Raw genomic sequence first — 16,912 nt, 5'->3', positions numbered from 1 at the left:
GGGATGCCCCATCTCTCTGCCGTAGCCCCTCGCAGCCGTCAAGGCAAGGGGCAGGGGCTCTCATACTGGGGACTCCTGAACTTGTGAAATAGGGCCCCTGTCGTGGCGACAGTGAAGTGTTCGGCATCTACCCAGCCGTGAGCCTGCCAAGGCCGTCAGGTGTGCTCTGTCCTCAGTTCTCACTGCAGCTGCAGGACGAAGGCGAGGAAAGTGAGGCACGGAGAGGCGAGGGGATCTGCCTCCGCACTGGACAGAGGCCATGGTGTGGCTCCAATCCTGGACAGCCTGGGGTGAGTTTTCCGGGTGGCCTCGGCCAGGCCAAACCCACCAGCTGCCTGGGGCCGGGAGCCTGGGGCTGGTGGGGACTGCAGACCACTCTGTCTGAGCCGTCAGCGATCTGGGCGGCGGCCAGAAAGCCATCCTCCTTGGTTAGAATCCTGCAGCCAGTCTCCCTGCTGTGCAGACACATAATTATGTTTCACGTTAAAGGGGAAGCTGGAGGCTGAGGGGGCCAGAGAGCCCTTTGAGGCTTGTGCGCTGAGCACAGACCTGCCTCCTTGGCCGAAATCTGTGGTCCCAGAGCTGAGCAAGGGGTCAGACTGGTGATAAAATGGGGTCTCCCTAGGCCAAGGCCCAGCTGGGCAGGTCTGTCTGCCGGGATGAAAGGCCTGGGCCCTGCCCAAGGCTGAGAGATCTGAGGCCCAGACAATAGGCCCCAGGAGGCTTGGAGGGCAGGGCTTGTGGGGACAGGCTGGGAAGAGGCAGAGGCAGGGGTGGCAAGAGAAGAGGGTCACATGGGGGTCAGGTCTGCAGAGAAAGCGGGCAGGGGGAGGAGCACAGAGAAAGCAGGAGAGGAAAAAGCCAAGCAGAGCGCCAGACGAGGAGAGAGATGCTATTAAAGAGGGGGGAACGCTTGTGTCTGAGTGTGCATGCCTGGGGTGCAACGGGAAAGGAGTCCATGGGAATGTGCAAGCTGGGACCTGTGTGCACATGTGCCCTCCTGCAGCTGTCACTCTTGCACGTGCATGTATGAGTGTGTATTGCACCTGCAACCATCATGCATGTCACGGCATGCATTTTGCCTGTGTGGATCCAGACGCCTGAGCTTGTGTACTCGGCTGTGTGCACACGTGTGTGTGCAAGATTTCCTTTCCTGTGTGTGCGCTCGCCATGCACCTGTGTGGGTCTCTGGGCGGACATGCCTCCGTGTGTGTGTGTGTGTGTGTGTGTGTGTGTGTGTGTGTGTGTGCACGCGCGCGCGCGCTCCAGTGCGCAAGTGGCCGGCCGTGTGTCTGTGTGTGGGGCGGGGGGCCGGGGCCGGGGACGCCGGGCCAGGCCTGGGCTGGGTGGGCGGGGGCAGCGGCGGCGCGGCGCGGGGCGGGCGTTCTCTCCGCGGAGAGTTAAGAGTTGTTGCCGAGCTGGGTTCTGGTGACAGCCGGGCGCGGAGCTGGGTGCGCGCCGAGCCTCAGCTTCCCGCCGCCTCCTCGCCCTCCATCGCGCTCTCCCCGCCTTCCCCGGGCCTTGCCGCTGCCACCGCCTTCCCGGGAACGGCAGCCGAGGGCGAGGGCGAGTAGCCGGAGGGGCCGGAGCGGGCGTGGAGACGCGGGGCGCCTGGGCGTGGGGGAGCGCGCCCGGCCCAGCCCGGGATCAGATAACAGCCGGCGGGGGAGGGGGTGGGTCGGCCGCACGCGCCGCGGGACGGAGGGACGGACGCCAGCCGCGCCGACCGGAGCGTGCGCCCCGCGACCGGGGGCGCCGTCCAGGCGCGCGCCCCCGCCCCGCGACCGGACCGGGGAGATTGGCGCCCCGCACAGACGCTCCCCTCAGCATGGAGCGCCCCCGGGGGCTGCCCTGAGGCGGCGGCGGCGATGCAGGCAGCGCGGCGGCTGCCGGGGCCAGGAACGGCCGCCCGGAGCTCGGAGGACGCGGAGCGCGCCGCGCCCGGGGCACTGACCGAGGTAAGCGCCGGGGGACCCGGCTCCAGCTCCTCGCGGGCCCCCTTCCCGGCCGAGCGAGCACGAGGAGGTGCAGCAATTGGGAAGGTGGGGCGGCGGGGTCTGTTCGACCTCTCGTTTTCTGCTTTTTTTTTTTTTTTTTTCCTCTTCTTCCCCCTCCCTGGTGAGCGTTAGCAGGAAATGCTGACTGCGAGCTTTTCTCCTCTGCCATGTCTCCAGCCACCGCCGCCAGGGAACTTTGCTCCTTGCTAGCCTTCGTCTTGGGGGCGCTCCGGGAAACTTTGAGGCGCCCTCGGCCCCCCTCTGAACGCCTCGCACGAGGGGGCTCGGGAGGGAGCGTGGGGAGGCGCTTCCGCAGGCGGTGTCAGTCTTACGAGTGACCTTCCCCGGAGACCCCCCGACCGGGGCGGGGGTGCCGAGAGGGGCGCGGACTACGGGCGGCCCGGCAAATGCCCCCAGGCCCAAGGGCTGCGGGTCCTTGGAGTCGTCGGTCTTTCCCACCTCCTGCGCTCTGTTGGAGTAAAGATATTCTGGAAACGGTGTGGTCCTCTGGCACTCGAGTGAGCCAGCCGAGGAGTCCAGCCGCACCTTTTTTTCGCTTGTACAAGTCGGCCTTGATCGCTCAGGGGTGGTCGCTTGGCTGAGAGGCCCCGCGGGTTTCAGGGCCGGGGTCCCCTCACAGTGCTGACGTCTGCTCTGGATGTCCTGGGGCGCGGGGCGGGGGAACCAGCGGCAACTGGGTGGGGAGTTCCTGCGGGGCTTCACATGGGATTTGAGGCCCCAGTGGGTGTCTGTGCTGCCTGTTCCGGTGGAGTGTGCACATGTCATGTGAACATTTTAAAACCTGTGTTCAGGACTGGAGGTCACAGGAAAGTGTCTCTTTGGAGGTGGTCTTTGGTTCTGGGAGGTTCTCCTGCCTCCCCGCGGCCTGGATCTGCTGAGACCGGGTCCACCCTGCTCCCCGTTTCCCCAGCAGCTCTTCATCCGGGAGCCCTGCACTGCCTGGGACCTTTGCTCCGTTCTTCTCTGCTCCCCGTGCCCAGGACGGACCCTGGAATAAAGTGCTGGGGACCTCCAGCCCCCCATATCCGCGTCGCGGAGCCCGGGTTCGCAGGCTCCGTCTCCGGGGAGCGCAGAGGCGCCCACACGCCGCTGAAATCAGCAGCCGCCTCCTCGAAGGTGCGAACCCAGAAGGCGGTAGCCTCCAGCCTACCCCTCGCCTGCTCCCTAGGTGCCGAGGACGGCCAGGCCCCGGCTGCCGCCCCATTCGGACCTCAGCCTCTGCCTGTGCTCCTCTGCAGCCCCTCATCGCAGGTCTCCGCCCTGGACCGCCACCGCGTGGCTGGAGAGCGCCAGGGAGGGGAGAGCCCGAGGAGCAGTGGGGGCGTGCGGTCTTTTTGCGGCCAGCTCCTCCCCCCGTTGTGAGGAGAGCGCCCTCACCGCGCGCTGGGACCCCCAGAGAAACTCCTCAGCACGATCCGCCCCTCAGCCTTCTGGCGGCCCCTCCCCTCCAGGTAGGGGGCCGGGTGTCGGCAGCTCCAGGAGGGGGCCTCGGAAGGGCTCCAATCATGTGGGCCCCAGACCCCTGAGGGAGAGCGGGGTGCTTGGGCACCCCTGGGGACAAGGAGGGGCCTCCAGCGTGCTGGACAACAGGGGAGGGCCCTCCTCTCTACGGGGGTACCGCTGAGCGCATGTATTGGGCACTCTGTAGATGCTGGGTGTTGGCACTCACCTGGCAGACCTGAATTTCCAACCCCGGACTCCCTCCTTGTGCCCCCCTCTCCAGATGAGGGCACAGCAGAGCCCCCTCCCAGCCCTGAAGGGGATGGACCTTCCCTCGGGCAAAGGGGCAGAGCCTAAGTTTGTCGGCCTATCCCTGGACGCCGTTCCCATGCCCAGTTGCCATGTCAGACCCCCGTCAGGCTTCAGGTTGCTTAGGGGGAGACCCCTCCTCGAGGTGTGTGCCTGGTGGAAGGATGTTCCGTGGACTGTGCTGTGCTGTGAGGAAAAGGTGCCCAGAGAGGGGTAGGATCTTGCCCAAAGCCACACAGCAAGCCAGGGCTTTGAGCGGAAACCTCCACCTAGCTCTCTCCAGGCCAGAGGGCCGCCCTGCCAGGTTTCCTGCCCCAGGGCCACGGTGTCCCTCCTCTCAAGTCTGCCCAGAGCAGGACAAGGTAGCACTGGTGGCCCTGAGGCAGTGAAATAATAGTGACAGCAGGGGTAACAGTAACAGCGCTAACAGTGACAGCAGCGCCCTGCAGTTATGCAGCACTGGGACCAGCTCTGCCTGTGGGCAGTCCTCTGGCCTGGCGAGGCCTCCGGTGCCCTGGGCCACGGCTGGCGGCACCAGGCCCGGCACCAGGAGGCCTTGGCACAGCGTCTAGGGTGGAAGCAACTGCATTGTCACTCCCAGCAACCTCTGTGGCCCTCGTCTGGCTCCAGGCCGGAGGCTGCTGGAGCCCCCTCGGGGCCCACTGGTGTCCACGCTCGGGCTCACTGCTCCCAGCTCGGGCTGGGCCGTCCCTCCGACAGGTGCAACTTGTGCCTGTTGCTGGGTCCCTGCCGGCGCTCTTGCTGCGAGTGACGCCTGGGCACACCTGCCCCTGCCCTGGGGCTGCAGCTGGAGCCCTGTCTCGGGCCGGCACGGAGGAGAGGCTGGGAGAGAGGCAGCTCGCGGGCAGCAGGAGGGGTAGAGGCTGGCTGGCCACTCGGAAGGTGTGCGAGGTGTGGGCTCGGTCCACGGGATGGCTGCCCCAGGGGAGCTGGCAGTGTGGCAGGGAGGTGGCCAGGGGAAGGCCAGAGATGAAAGAAAGCCAGCCTGAAACTGGGCCGCAGGCAGGGCAGGAGGCCCGGAGGCTTCAGAGGAGCCGTGGGGCTGGGGCTGGGGGTGGGGCTGGCCAGGCAGGAGGGTTTTCCAGAGGATCTGGGGCCGAGGGCAGAACTGGAGCCCTCGCTGGGCACTGGCTGAGGGCCCAGCACTCTGCCGGCTGATTTAATTTCCTAATGGTCTGCTAGTGCAGAGGACGGCAGTAGCTCCGTGAGGCCCAGGGAGGCCCTGGGAGAGACTGGAACGCGGCTCGGACCCAGAGCCCACCCTCCCGCGTCCCACAGACAGCCTGCGCAGAATGCATCCGTGTGCCAGGCTGTCTGTGGGGGCTGCCCCCCTACCCCCCCAGGGCTGCTCCCCTGCGGGCCCTGGTGCCTGCTTGCCATCCCAGATCCCAGGTTGCTGTGTCCTCGGGACCTGGTTAAGGCCTGGCGTGTAGTAGGTGCTCAGTAAATAATTGGCGGGTCTGTGTCTGGGCTGTTTTCTCTGCCGCTGAGGCCTCACTGGGGGCTGTGGTGGGGCTGTGAGCTCCTGGGGTGGAGGCCCTGTGGCCCGCTGCTCAGCTGTGGCCCCAGTGCAGTGTCTGGCATGCAGAAGGTGCCTAATAAATGGGTGTTGAGTAAATGGAGACCTGGCCCCTTCTCTCATTCTTTCCGGGGAGACTTTAGGGCAGACAGCTAGGGTGAGCGAGGCCGGGGGTCTGACTGTGGCCCAGTCACTTCTCTTGGGTCTCAGTTTATCATCTGTGAAGTGGGATCAGAGCGCCAGGTGGGGAGGCTTCTGAGAGCACCCAGGATGGGAGAGTGGAAACGTGAACCTCTGTGTGTGCCTTTGGGGGAGTCTCAACAGAAATGGGGTGCGGAGAGGCGGGGCTCCATGGAGGAGGGCATGTGAGCCTCTGCGATGCCAGAGCCTTGGTATCCGCCATCCAGTCCAGCCTTCCCTTGGACAGGGGGGAAACTGAGGCCCAGAGAGGGTAGGCGAGGGTTCTATGGGAGAAGAGGGCCTCCCCCTCCTAGTGTGTCAGCTCTACCCCCTCCCCAACCCACTTCCTCCTCTCACCCCACCGACGTTCTGCATCTCGAGGCTTCCTGCCCAGCTGCTGAAGTGGCAGCTGCAAAGGCCGCGTGAGGCTGTGGGCGCCCTGGGGACCCTGGTCCAGCCCCTGACTAGCCTTCAGCCCTGCAGCGCCAGCCACGTTTCCCTTGGCGTGGCCTCTAGGGTCTTGGGGTCTGGACCCTCCTCACCCTGGTCCGCTGGGCCCGCGGTTTGGCCCTGTTGCCGCCTCCACCCCCCTCTTCCGCCCAGGCCGCCGGCCTCCCTCCCGCGGTGCCTCCGATGCGCCAGGCCTCCTCGGCCTGGGCCTTTGCCCCGTGCCCCCAGCTGCCCTCTCCAGAGCTCCACGGGGCCCTCCCTCATTGCTCTCAGCTCTTGCCCAAACGCCGCCTACTCCCCGCTCCTCTCCTGGCTCCCTGGGCAACACAGCAGCCTCCCTTTCCCCACTGCCTTCTCGGCTTTTTTCTCCATAGAACTTAACGCAGTCTGCCACGTTATGTTTTCTCTTGTTTGTTGTCGGTCTCCCTTGGGTGCAGGGCAGGCTCTGTCTCCTGAGCTCCCCTCTGGGGTGGAGCCGGGCCCCCTGCAGCTCGCCTGGGGCTGTGGCCCCCGCGTCGTGACCGACGTCCCCGGGGTGGGAGTGGGCAGCCCCAGCCGGAGGTGGCAGCAAGGTGGGGGACAGCGGTTGGGACCCTCTGCCCCCGAAGCCTCCTCACAGCTGCTTGGTGGCTTCCCCAGCAGAGCTGGGCTGGTGCGGGGGCGGGGCGGGGGGGCATGTGGAGATAGCGAGGTACCGAGCTATGTGTGTGTGTGCACGCACGCGTGTGTGTGCGTGTGCATGAACGGCCGAGGTCACGGAGGGGCTGTGTGCCCCCCACCCTGCCCACCTCCCTCTCCTTCCAGCTGCAGCCCAAGCCCCCTGAGCTGGCGGCTCCAGCCCTGCAATTCTCCAGCACTTAAGGCAAAAATAAATCGGGGCTAGCAGCTGGCGTTCTGGGAGGTAGCAGCCGCGCCGCCCCCCGCCCCGACCCTGTGCCTGTGGGCTCTCGGTTCCAGGCCAAGCCGGGCCGGGGGGGGGGCTAGGAGGACTGGGGGCCCCGCGGGGAGCTGGCTCCATCCAGCCCCTTCCCAGGATGAGAGGTTGGCAAGGCCCAGAGGGCGCGGGGCCTGGCTGGGTCGCGCGACGAGCAGAGGTGGATGGAAGCCGGCGACTCCCGAGGGGACCGGGATCCGGGGCAGGTCAGGGGGCTCAAAGGTGGGGCTTCGCAGGGGCCTGGCCCGTGGCCTTGTGGAAGCAGGGTGTGGGCAGGGCCCTGGACCCCCTCGCACAACGCCCTGGGGACCAGCCCCTGGACATGTCTTTCCCTGCTGGCCTCTCCCTTCCCTTCTCAGAGAGCCCTAGAGGTCTCTGCCTGGTGAATCTTAGTGACAGGCCCTGAGGAGGTCCGAATTCAGCGGCATTCATGCTTTCGACTCTCGAGTCTGGAGCTGGTATCTTTGCTTTTACCCTGTGCCTGGGGCTGGGGGCTGGGAACTGATGTCTGGATTGGGGGAGGGTAAAGAAACCAGTGAACAGACACTTCAGGAAGCACAGAGTTTGTCATATTCTCTTGCTAATTATCAGTTTTTAATGACGAGAGTGTTAACATGCTCACGGTAAAGCATCACACGATTGTAAGGACAGAAAATGAATTTCTTTTTCTCAAACCTCGTCTCCCCCCACCCCCACCCCAAAGCTTTCTGCTTTTGAGGGGACTCATTAGAGAACCTTTTAGATCGTCTGAGTGTTTAACAAACATGTGGATGTAGTTGTGCTCACCTGCTGGCGGCTGCAGCGCCCTCTCTCTGTCTGTCTCCCCCTCCCTGTTTCCGTGTTTTCTCGTCTTCCCATCCCTGCTGGCCCTGCTGCTGCCCCAGGCCCCATACTCAGGGGCTTCATCCTCTCTCCTTTGATTGACCTGAGGGCTGAGTCAGAGTCTTGGGACCACAGAATCTCAGCTGTGGAGTCTAGGAAAGCACTCAGCCACCCGAGTTCCTGGGCGATGGGCTCTGAGTCGTGGAGTTGTGGCCTCTTTGGGACAGAGAACCTGGAATTGCAGAATTGGCGTGTCTTACTCCCGGGAGAGGTGCTGGATCTTTGCTGGGGTCCCTCCTTCCTCAGACCCCTCGGGAAGCGGTTGGAGAATGCAGATCTCCTGGCTTCGTCCCCAGAAATTCTGGTTCCGAGGGCCTGGGGTGGAGCCTGGGAACCTGCACTTTTCGGTCTCCCCAGCAGTGCAGCCACCACGGGGAGGTCACCCTGCTGCAGCCCAGTCCTTGACCCTGGGCTGGCCCCGTCCCCTCTGGCCTCAGGGCCCACCCGGCCCAGCGTGGACAAATTTGAGGCTGAGGCCAGCGCTGTGCTTGAGCCCCGCAGGGAAGGCGCGGGCCAGGCTGCTCGTCCGAGGTTCTCGGCAGGGGCAGGCCTCTGCTGGGGACTCGGTCCCCACCCCCCACCCCCCGGCCGAGCTTCCTGTCGGGTGCCAGCACCGTCACTCCTGTCACCTGGCTTGAGAGGAATCGGAAGGGCCGCCCCGCCTGGCTCCACTGAGGCCCCCTGTGGAAAGGGTCTGAGAGGCTAAGTTTGAGGGGGTGTTGGTCACCCCTGTGCTGGCCCCGGGCCTCAGTGACCCCGTGTGTGAAGTGGACGTGGGCATCGTGCCCCGTCTGGGCATCTGCTTTCTCATCCCTTTGCCACTTCAGCTCTGCGGTCAGGGCAGCCAGGGCAGCCTCCGCTCTCCCTGCCCCCGGCCCCTCTGCCACACAGGCCGGAGGCTCACCCGTGCCCATCACCTCGGCCTGCTGTGCCTCAGGCTGTCGGAAGCACCTGCCCGGCTGGGGCAGCCAAGTTGCCCCCACCCCCACCCCGGGCCCCAGGAGCCTTCAGAACCACTGGAGGCGGTGCCTCCAAAAGTCCCCGGACAGCCCCGGAACGGCCCAGCCCCTCCCTCGGGGCTTCACAGCAGAGGAGACCCGAGCCACCCTCTTCCTTTCCTCTGCCGGCCCTGCCAGCTGGAGCCTTGCGGCACCTGTGGGCTCTGGCCCCAATCCTACAGCAGATGCCCAGCCCTGAGGCTCCAGAGCCAGGTGACCAGGCTCTGCGTCCTGTCCTGACCCAGCTGCCCTCCTGGTGGGCCTCAGGGGTCCCCCAGTCACCCTGCCACAGATCGAGCACTGGTGGATGGGGAGTGAAGGTGGAGCAGCGCCCCTGGGGGCTGTGACCCGAGCCCTTGGTCTCAGTCTCCTCCTCTGGGAACTGGGGACACGAGGGGAGGTGGTTGAACAAACCCACACACCCGACCCTGCCCTGCGAGGGGCAGCCGTCCTATGGGGTGGTCCGTCAGCCAGGTCCAGAGGAGAAGACAGAAGTGGGATGACGGGGGGGAGCGGGTGGGGTCTGTACTACTTTCATACCAAGTCACTACAAACTGGGGGGCTTAAAACAAAACAGATTATCGTCTCTCAGTTCTGGGGGCCAGAGTCCGAAATCAAGATGTCGGCAGGGTTGCTTCCTCCGAGAATCCACCCCGGGCCCCTCTCCCGGCTCCCGGGGCTGCTGTGACCCTCGGGGTTCCTTGGCATCCCTCCAGTCTGCACCTCTGTCTTCACGTGGCCTTCTGCTCCCTGTGTCTTCTTTCCTCTCATGAGGACACTTGTCATTGGATTCAGGGCATCTTTATCCAGGATGGTCTCATCTCCACATCCTTAGTTATACCCGCAAAGACCCTTTATCTAAATAAACTCACAGTCAGAGGTACTGGGTGGACATATATTTTGGGGGAGCCATCACTCAACCCATTACACGTGGTCAACCTGGATATGCTGCCCTGTGTCTTGACTTTTTCTTTTTTAAGAAAAACATATTTTTAAGCAACATATCTTGGAGACACAAGCAGATACGGTATGCTTGGTCTGTGCCGCTTACCAGCTGTGTGTCCTTGGGCAGATTGCTTGACTGTTCTGTGTCTCAGTTTGCTCATCTCCAAAATGGAGGCATTAACGGTTCTTCCCCCCATCAGGCTGCTGGGAGCGATGAAAGGATACGCACAGGAGAGGTGTAGTAGATGACCCCTTTGATTAGTACATCAACCAGCAGAACGGTTTTAAGGTCTGCCCAGTATTCCCTGCACTGGGCTGGATTTCTGTTTCGTGAGCCTGCTTCGTTCCGGGGCCCCTCCAGCCCTCGGCTGTTATCACATGTAACGCTGCCGTGATCACCTGGGTACTGAGGTCCTCGTGCCAGCGCTGTCCAAGCAAGAAGTCCAGAAGCGGCCCTGCTGGGTCGGAGGGCTTGTGCCTTTGTAGCTTTTAGAGCTACCACCGCTGCGCCCTCCAGGGGTGGTCCCCGCCCCTTGGAGAGTTGAGCGTGCCTGGGTCCCACCGTGGCCTCCACCGCCTCTGTTTTAGAGCCAGTGGAGTGTTTCTTCCTGTTGAAACCCTTTCTGTCGTTCCCTTCCTGGCAGAGTGGTCATTTCCCTGACCTTTGGCCTCCCCCAGGTTGAGGTGTTTGGGAGTTGGGTGGGTGCCCCTGCCATATGCGAGGCCCTTTCTCATCCCGTTGGGTCCTCATGGCTAGCCCCAGGGGTGGGAAGCAGCTGCCCTATTTCCAGATGCCAACACCGAGCCTCAGAGAGATCGCATAGTAGCCCAGCTCATCTCTAGCAGTCCGTCTGCGCCTGGAGCCCGAGGGGGCCCCCTCAGGTGTCTTGGTTTCCCTGCAAGCTTCCCTGGTGGCACAGTGGTTAAGAATCTGCCTGTCAAGGCAGGGGACACTGGATCGACCCCTGGTCCGGGAAGATCCCACATGCCGCGGAGTGACTAAGCCCATGCGCCACAACTACTGAGCCTGTGAGCCACAGCTACTGAGCCCACGTGCCACAACTGCTGAAGCCCTTGCGCCTAGAGCTGGTGCTCTGCAACAAGAGAAGCCACCGCAGTGAGAAGCCCGCGCACCGCAACGAAGAGTAGCCCCTGCTCACCGCAACTAGAGAAAGCCTGCACACAGGAACGAAGACCCAGTGCAGCCAAAAATAACTAAATAAATTTATTAAAAAAACCCCGGCGCTCTCCTCACTGGAGGGAGAGGGCTGGGTTTTACTCCTGCCGGTCCCCCTGCCCTGGCCCCATCCCTGGACCACCAGGCAGAGTCCCTCTGGAGATGGCTGGTGTGCTGACAAACCACTGTGATACCCTGGACTGAGGCCATGTGCCCCCGGGGGCCTGGATGTCCTCAGCCCCCTCTCTTGGCTCCTGGCAACCGTCAGGATATCTTGGGGGCTTCAGCAAAATGCCCGCCTTGGTGGTGGATTCAGCAGCCTGTGGTGTCACTGGGTGCCTTTATTTCTCAGGAAGTGCCACGATGTTTCACTGAGACTTGGCACCCAAAACAATGAAAATGACTGTTTACTTGGTGTCTTCTGGTGCCAGGCGCTGCGCTCAGTGCTCTCCCGAACATCATCTCATTTAATTCTCAAAATGTACTGGCCAGGAGTGGAGCAGGGATTGAGAGGTGGGGTCCTGAGGGAGGCAGGTGGCCAGACCGGGGAGCCCCACGGCTGGGCCCCTGGCGCCTCCAAAGGCACAGGGGCCTTTAAGAAGGGCTCTCCCTTGAGGGCAGGCCGAGACCTGGGCTGAGGATCTGGGAGGTGCAGTGTTGGGCATGAGCCAGTTTAGCCTGGATTTAAAGGGGGCAGCCCCCCATGCCCCCCTGCTGTGTGACTCCAGGCAAGCAGCTTCACCTCTCTGAGCCTCACTTCCCTACTCTGAGAAATGGGGCCAAGTCTGCCCCGTTCAAACTGTGATTGTGTGTGCCCGGTGTTAGAACTGTTTCAGAAGTCTAGATGATGGAGGAGGGTTCTCAGCGTCCTGTCCACTTTACAGGTGGAGAGACCGAGGCCCCAAGGGGGGAGGGACTGAATGACCTGCCACCCTCCATCCCCTGTGACCTCAGCCACAGGACATGGGGCTGGTCCAGTCTCCCTCATTTTTACCCTCACCGGACTAGGATAGAAAGACAGAGCATTCTTTGAGTGCCTACTCTGTACTGGGAGGCTCATGCAAGGGAAAGATTTAAGTTCTCGGCATGCGGGTCGTGCCCCCTCTGTCCATTTCTTAGGCAGCGGTGGGGCTCACATCTGTCCGAGAGCCCCATGTCCCGGGAGACCCTCCCACTCCCGTGGCTGCGTCGTGGGCATGCTGGGCTTTCCACAGACCTGCACGCGAACCTTTGCTGCTTGGGGAGACAGCAGGGCGGCCGATTCACTCACCGCTCGACTTTGGACCCGGGGGAAATGCATCCGCGTGGCCCGAGCGAAGTCTCTGCAGAAGTGGGGGTGCTGGGGCTTGTGGAGCAGAGAAGGTGCCCCAGGGGAGGGGCTCTGGCCTGGCCCAGCAGGAGGCCTCCCAGGGTGAGTGTCCAGCCAGTGGACCTTAGGGAGCCCTTCAGAACCACCCCTGGTGCCCTGGTCCCCTGCCGTCTGCCTCCTGAGCCCACCTTATCCCTCCTGGACATGCAGGAAACCAGACTTAAAGGACGTGAGCCCCTGAGTCCAGTTGCAGCCTGCACTGCCCTGGGGCCTCATGGACCCCTCTCTTGCTTCCGAGCTTGGGGCTCTGGCCCCAGACCTCCCCCCTTTCCACCCAGAACCTGGCCTCTTGGTCCTGGGGCCCTGCCTCCTGAGACTCTCCAGGGTCCTCCTCATTACTGAGAAAGTCAAAGGAGAACCTTGCAGCTCCCACCTCCCGCCACCTGCATCCCCTCACCATGCCTCCATCCCTTTCCTGTGGATGGATTGTTGTCCCCCACGGCCACTTGGCCCCTCTGCCTTCACCTACCCAAGGCCATTGCTGTGGTGTCTCCCTCCCCCTGCTAGCCCCTTCCCTACACCCTGCACCTGTTCCTTCCAAAGGAGATCACGGAGGGCCTGCCATGGGCTGGCACTTCCCCCAAGCACCAGGACACACCAGGGGACAAAACAAAGCCCTGCCGGCATCCATTTGCAGTAAAAACTCTCAGTAAACTAGGAACAGAGGGAAACGTTCTCAACTTGATAAAGGCACCTGCAAAAATCCTGGAGCTGACATCATCCTTAATGATGAGAAACGTGGCTTTCCCACTAGGATCAGGAACAAGGCAAGGAAGTCCTCTCTCACCAGTGCTTTTCAACACCGTACTGGAAATCCTGGCTGATGCGATAAGACAAGAAAAGGAAATAAAAGGTATACACGTTGGGGAGGAAGACACAAAGCTGTCTCTATTCACGAATGACATGATCATCTATGTAGAAAATATGAAAAAATCGACAAGAAAACTCCAGGAACTAATAAGCAGTTATAGCAGGGTTGCAGGATACAAGGTTAATGTACAAAAGTCAATCAGTTTCCTATATACCGGCAGTAAACAAGTGAAAAGTGAAATCTAAAATTAAAATCACAATACCATTTCTATTAGCACCCCCCCAAATAAACCACCGAGGTATAAATCCAACAAAACCCTGATGAATGAAATCAAAGAAAAACGAAATAAATGGAGAGATATTCCATGTACATGGATAGGAAGACTCAATATTGTTAGACATCAGTTATTCCCAACTTGATCTATAGATTCAATGCATTCCCAGTCAAAATCCCAGAAAGTTATTTTATGGATATCGACAAACTAATTCTAAAGTTTATATGGAGAGGCAAAGGACCCAAAACAGCCAACACAGTACTGAAGGAGAAGAACAAAATTGTAGAACTGACACTAACTGACTTAAAGACTTACTATAGGGACTTCCCTGGTGGTGCAGTGTTTCAGAATCCGCCTGCCAATACAGGGGACACGGGTTCGAGCCCTGGTCCGGGAGGATCCCACATGCCGTGGAGCAAATAAGCCCATGCGCCACAACTACTGAGCCTGTGAACCACAACTACTGAGCCTGTGAGCCACAACTACTGAGCCCGCATGCCACAACTACTGAAGCCCGTGCGCCTAGAGCCTGTGCTCCGCAACAAGAGAAGCCACCGCAATGAGAAGCCCGCGTACTGCAACGAAGACCCAACACAGCCAAAAATAAATTTTTAAAATAATAAATAAATTTACTTAAAAAAAAAGACTTACTATAAAGCTACAGTAATCAAGACGTGTGGGGTTGGCAACAGGACAGACAGATCAATGGAGCAAAGTGGAGAGCCCAGAAATAGACACACACAAATATAGTCAACAGATCGCTGATAAAGAAGCAAAGGCAACACAGTAGAGCAAGGATAGTCTTTCAACAAATGGTGCTGGAAGAACTGGATGTCCACACGCAAAGAAGTTAATCTAAACACAGACCACACACCCTTCACACGAATTAACTCAAAATGGATCATAAATGTATGTAAAGCACAAAGCTATGAAATTCCTAGAAGATAGAGTAAGAGAAAACCTCGATGACCTTGGGTATGGATATGCCTTTTTAGATACAATATCAAAGGCATGATCTATGAGAGAAATAATTGACAAGCTGGACTTCATTAAAATTAAAAACTTCTGCTCTGGGAAAGACAACGTTGAGAGAATTAGAAGACAAGCTACAGACAGGGAGAAATATTTGCAAAAGACACATCTGATGAAGGGCTGTTATCCAAAATAAAGAACTCTTGACACTCAACAATAGAGAACGAATGACAAACAGACAATAGGAACAAATGGGCCGAAGATGTGAACAGACACCTCAGCAAAGAAGATATACAGCTGGCAAGTAAACATATGAAAAGATGCTCTAGAGACTTCCCTGGTGGGCCAGTGGTAAAGAATCCGCCTTCCAGTGCAGGGAACGTGGGTTTGATCCCTGGTCAGGGAACTAAGATCCCACATGCCACAACTACTGAGCTTGTGCACATCAACGAGAGAGCCCGCGTACCTCAAACTACAGAGCCTACGCGCTCTGGAGCCCGCGTGCCACAACTGGAGAGAGAAAAACCTGCACGTCACAACTAGAGAGAAGCCCACGTGCCACAAAGAGAGATCCCGCGTGCCTCAACGAAGACCCCATGTGGCCAAATAAATAAATATGAAAAAAAAAGAAGAGATGCCCCACATCATTTGTCAGCAGGGAAATGTAAGTTAAAACAACAGTAAGATACCACCACATACCTTCAGAATGGCTGGTGAAGACGTGGAACCCTCGTCACTGCTGATGGGAATGCAAAATGCTCCAGTCACTTTGGAAGAGTTCAGCAGTTTCTTACAAGACTAAGCATACTTTACCGTATGACCCAGCAACCCTAACTCTAACCCTTGGTATTTACCCAAGGAAGCTGAAACTTACATCCACACCAAACGCTGCAGGCAGGTGTTTACAGCAGCTTTATTATTGTCAAAACTTGGAAGCAACCAAGATGTCCTTCAGCAGGTGATGGATAAATAAACCGTGGTCCATCCTGACAGTGCAGTATCTTTTAGCACGAAAAAGAAATGAGCTGTCAGGCCATGGAAACACATGGAAGAACCCTAAATGCGTATGACTAAGTGAAAGAAGCCGGTCCTAAAGGGCTACATGCTGTGTGATTCCAGCTATATGATATTCTGGCAGAGGCAGAACGATGGAGACAGCAGGCAGGTCAGTGGTTGCCGGGGTGGAGAAGGGGAGACGGAGAGGCAGAGCACGGGATATTTAGGGCAGTGAGCTGTTCTGTGTGACACTGTCATGGTGGATACAAGTCTTTGTACATTTGTCCAAACCCACAGAAAGTACAGCACCAAGGGTGAGCCTCGAGGTAAACTGTGGACTTCGGGCGATGCTGACCTGTCAACGCAGGTTCACTGATGGCAGCGAAGGTCCCGCTGTATGGACGGGTGTTGCCAGTGGGGAGGCTGTGCGTGTGCGGGGTCGGGGTATGTGGGAAATCTCTGTGCCCTCCCCTCAGTTTTGTTGTAAACCTAAAACTGCTCTAAAAACCACTCTTGAGAAAAAAAGAGAATCCCTGCCCTCACATGTCCACGTGCAACTGAGCATAGACTGCTGAATTAGTGATCAGGGAACACGGAGAGGGTAGGGCCGTCTGAGCAGAGACCCTCATGGAATTGGGGAGGAGCTGGCCGGGGTCCGGCAGGCTGCAGCTGGGCTCGTGTCTCTTTCACCTGTCTCCTCATAAAAGTGGATCGCAGTGAACCAAGGTGATCTGTGTCGAGGGGCTGAGCCCCCTGAGCCCCTGGGTGTGCCGTGGGAGTCACGCCACCCACTCAGGGTCCCAGTGGAGCCGTGGGACCCCGGGGTCCCGCAGGCCTGGCACACAGTAGGTGCTCAGTTGAGGGGCACAGATGTGGACGTGTGTGTGCCCAGCAGGCATTGATGGGCTCCCCAGGGAAGGGGGGGGGGTCTGCCTGCTGCTGGGAGGACAGAAAGGCTGGCGGGGACAGGAGCCCCTCCCTCTGCACCCCACAAAGGCTGCAGCTGCTCCGGGTGGGAGGCAGGGGCACAGCTGATCCCCCACCCCCTAATCAGCCTGTCAGTGCCGAGGAACCTGCGGGAGCTCCCATCAGGGCTGTGCTGGTGGCTGGATTCGGAGGGAGTCCCAGCCACCTGGTTCCCCTTGGTCTGGGGGCTGGCGCTGTAGGAGTGGAGGGTCTCATGGACCCCCACCCTCCTTTCTGTGCCCCTCCTTACAGCACAGCCTCCTCAGGGGGTGGAGCCCAAGCACGTGGGTTCAGAGGGTGGGCCTGGGACCAGCCGTGCAGGCGGGGTCAGGCCATCTGAATGGCAGGCTGTGTAGACGGTGCGGGGTGCTCGGCCGTGTGTGCTGCGGCCGTGCAGGACCCTGACTGTGTGGCGGGCGCGTGTCTGAGTGTGTAAGCGGGCATGAGGAGTGCGTGCGCTGTGACCGGTGAGGCGGGTATGACTGATGGCGCAGGTGGGGAAGGGCCGTGCCGTCCTGTGCTCTGTGTTTTGACCCTCGGTAACTTTTAGGTCCCCGTGTCTTTCGTTGTCTCTGTTCCCAGCGTCTCCCTGGATCGTGGGTTCTATGGCTCCCCTGTCACCCCGCCTCAGGATCCCCCCCCCCCCACACC

The 16,912-nt window shown here is 60.1% G+C and overlaps 1 protein-coding gene across 5 annotated transcripts in view; it reads left to right on the top strand.

Annotated features, from left to right (window-relative positions):
- The first annotated feature begins 1,442 nt into the window (after window positions 1-1,442).
- The window catches only part of KCNJ12 (potassium inwardly rectifying channel subfamily J member 12), a 34,901-nt gene continuing 19,431 nt past the window's right edge, over window positions 1,443-16,912 (top strand). The window contains exons 1-3 of one of the 5 annotated variants that reach the window (XM_032617660.1): window positions 1,443-1,958; window positions 2,929-3,134; window positions 3,257-3,469. The gene's annotated coding sequence lies outside the window, so the exon portion shown is untranslated. Of the gene's footprint in view, window positions 1,959-2,928; window positions 3,470-16,912 lie in introns of all 5 variants that reach the window. The other 4 variants (XM_032617662.1, XM_032617663.1, XM_032617658.1 and 1 more) reach the window with 4 other exon arrangements.

Source organism: Phocoena sinus, chromosome 20, assembly GCF_008692025.1.
Source record: "Phocoena sinus isolate mPhoSin1 chromosome 20, mPhoSin1.pri, whole genome shotgun sequence".
Taxonomy (NCBI): domain Eukaryota; kingdom Metazoa; phylum Chordata; class Mammalia; order Artiodactyla; family Phocoenidae; genus Phocoena; species Phocoena sinus.
Note: the sequence above shows the minus strand (reverse complement) of the source record. Positions and strands in the feature narration are given on the sequence as shown.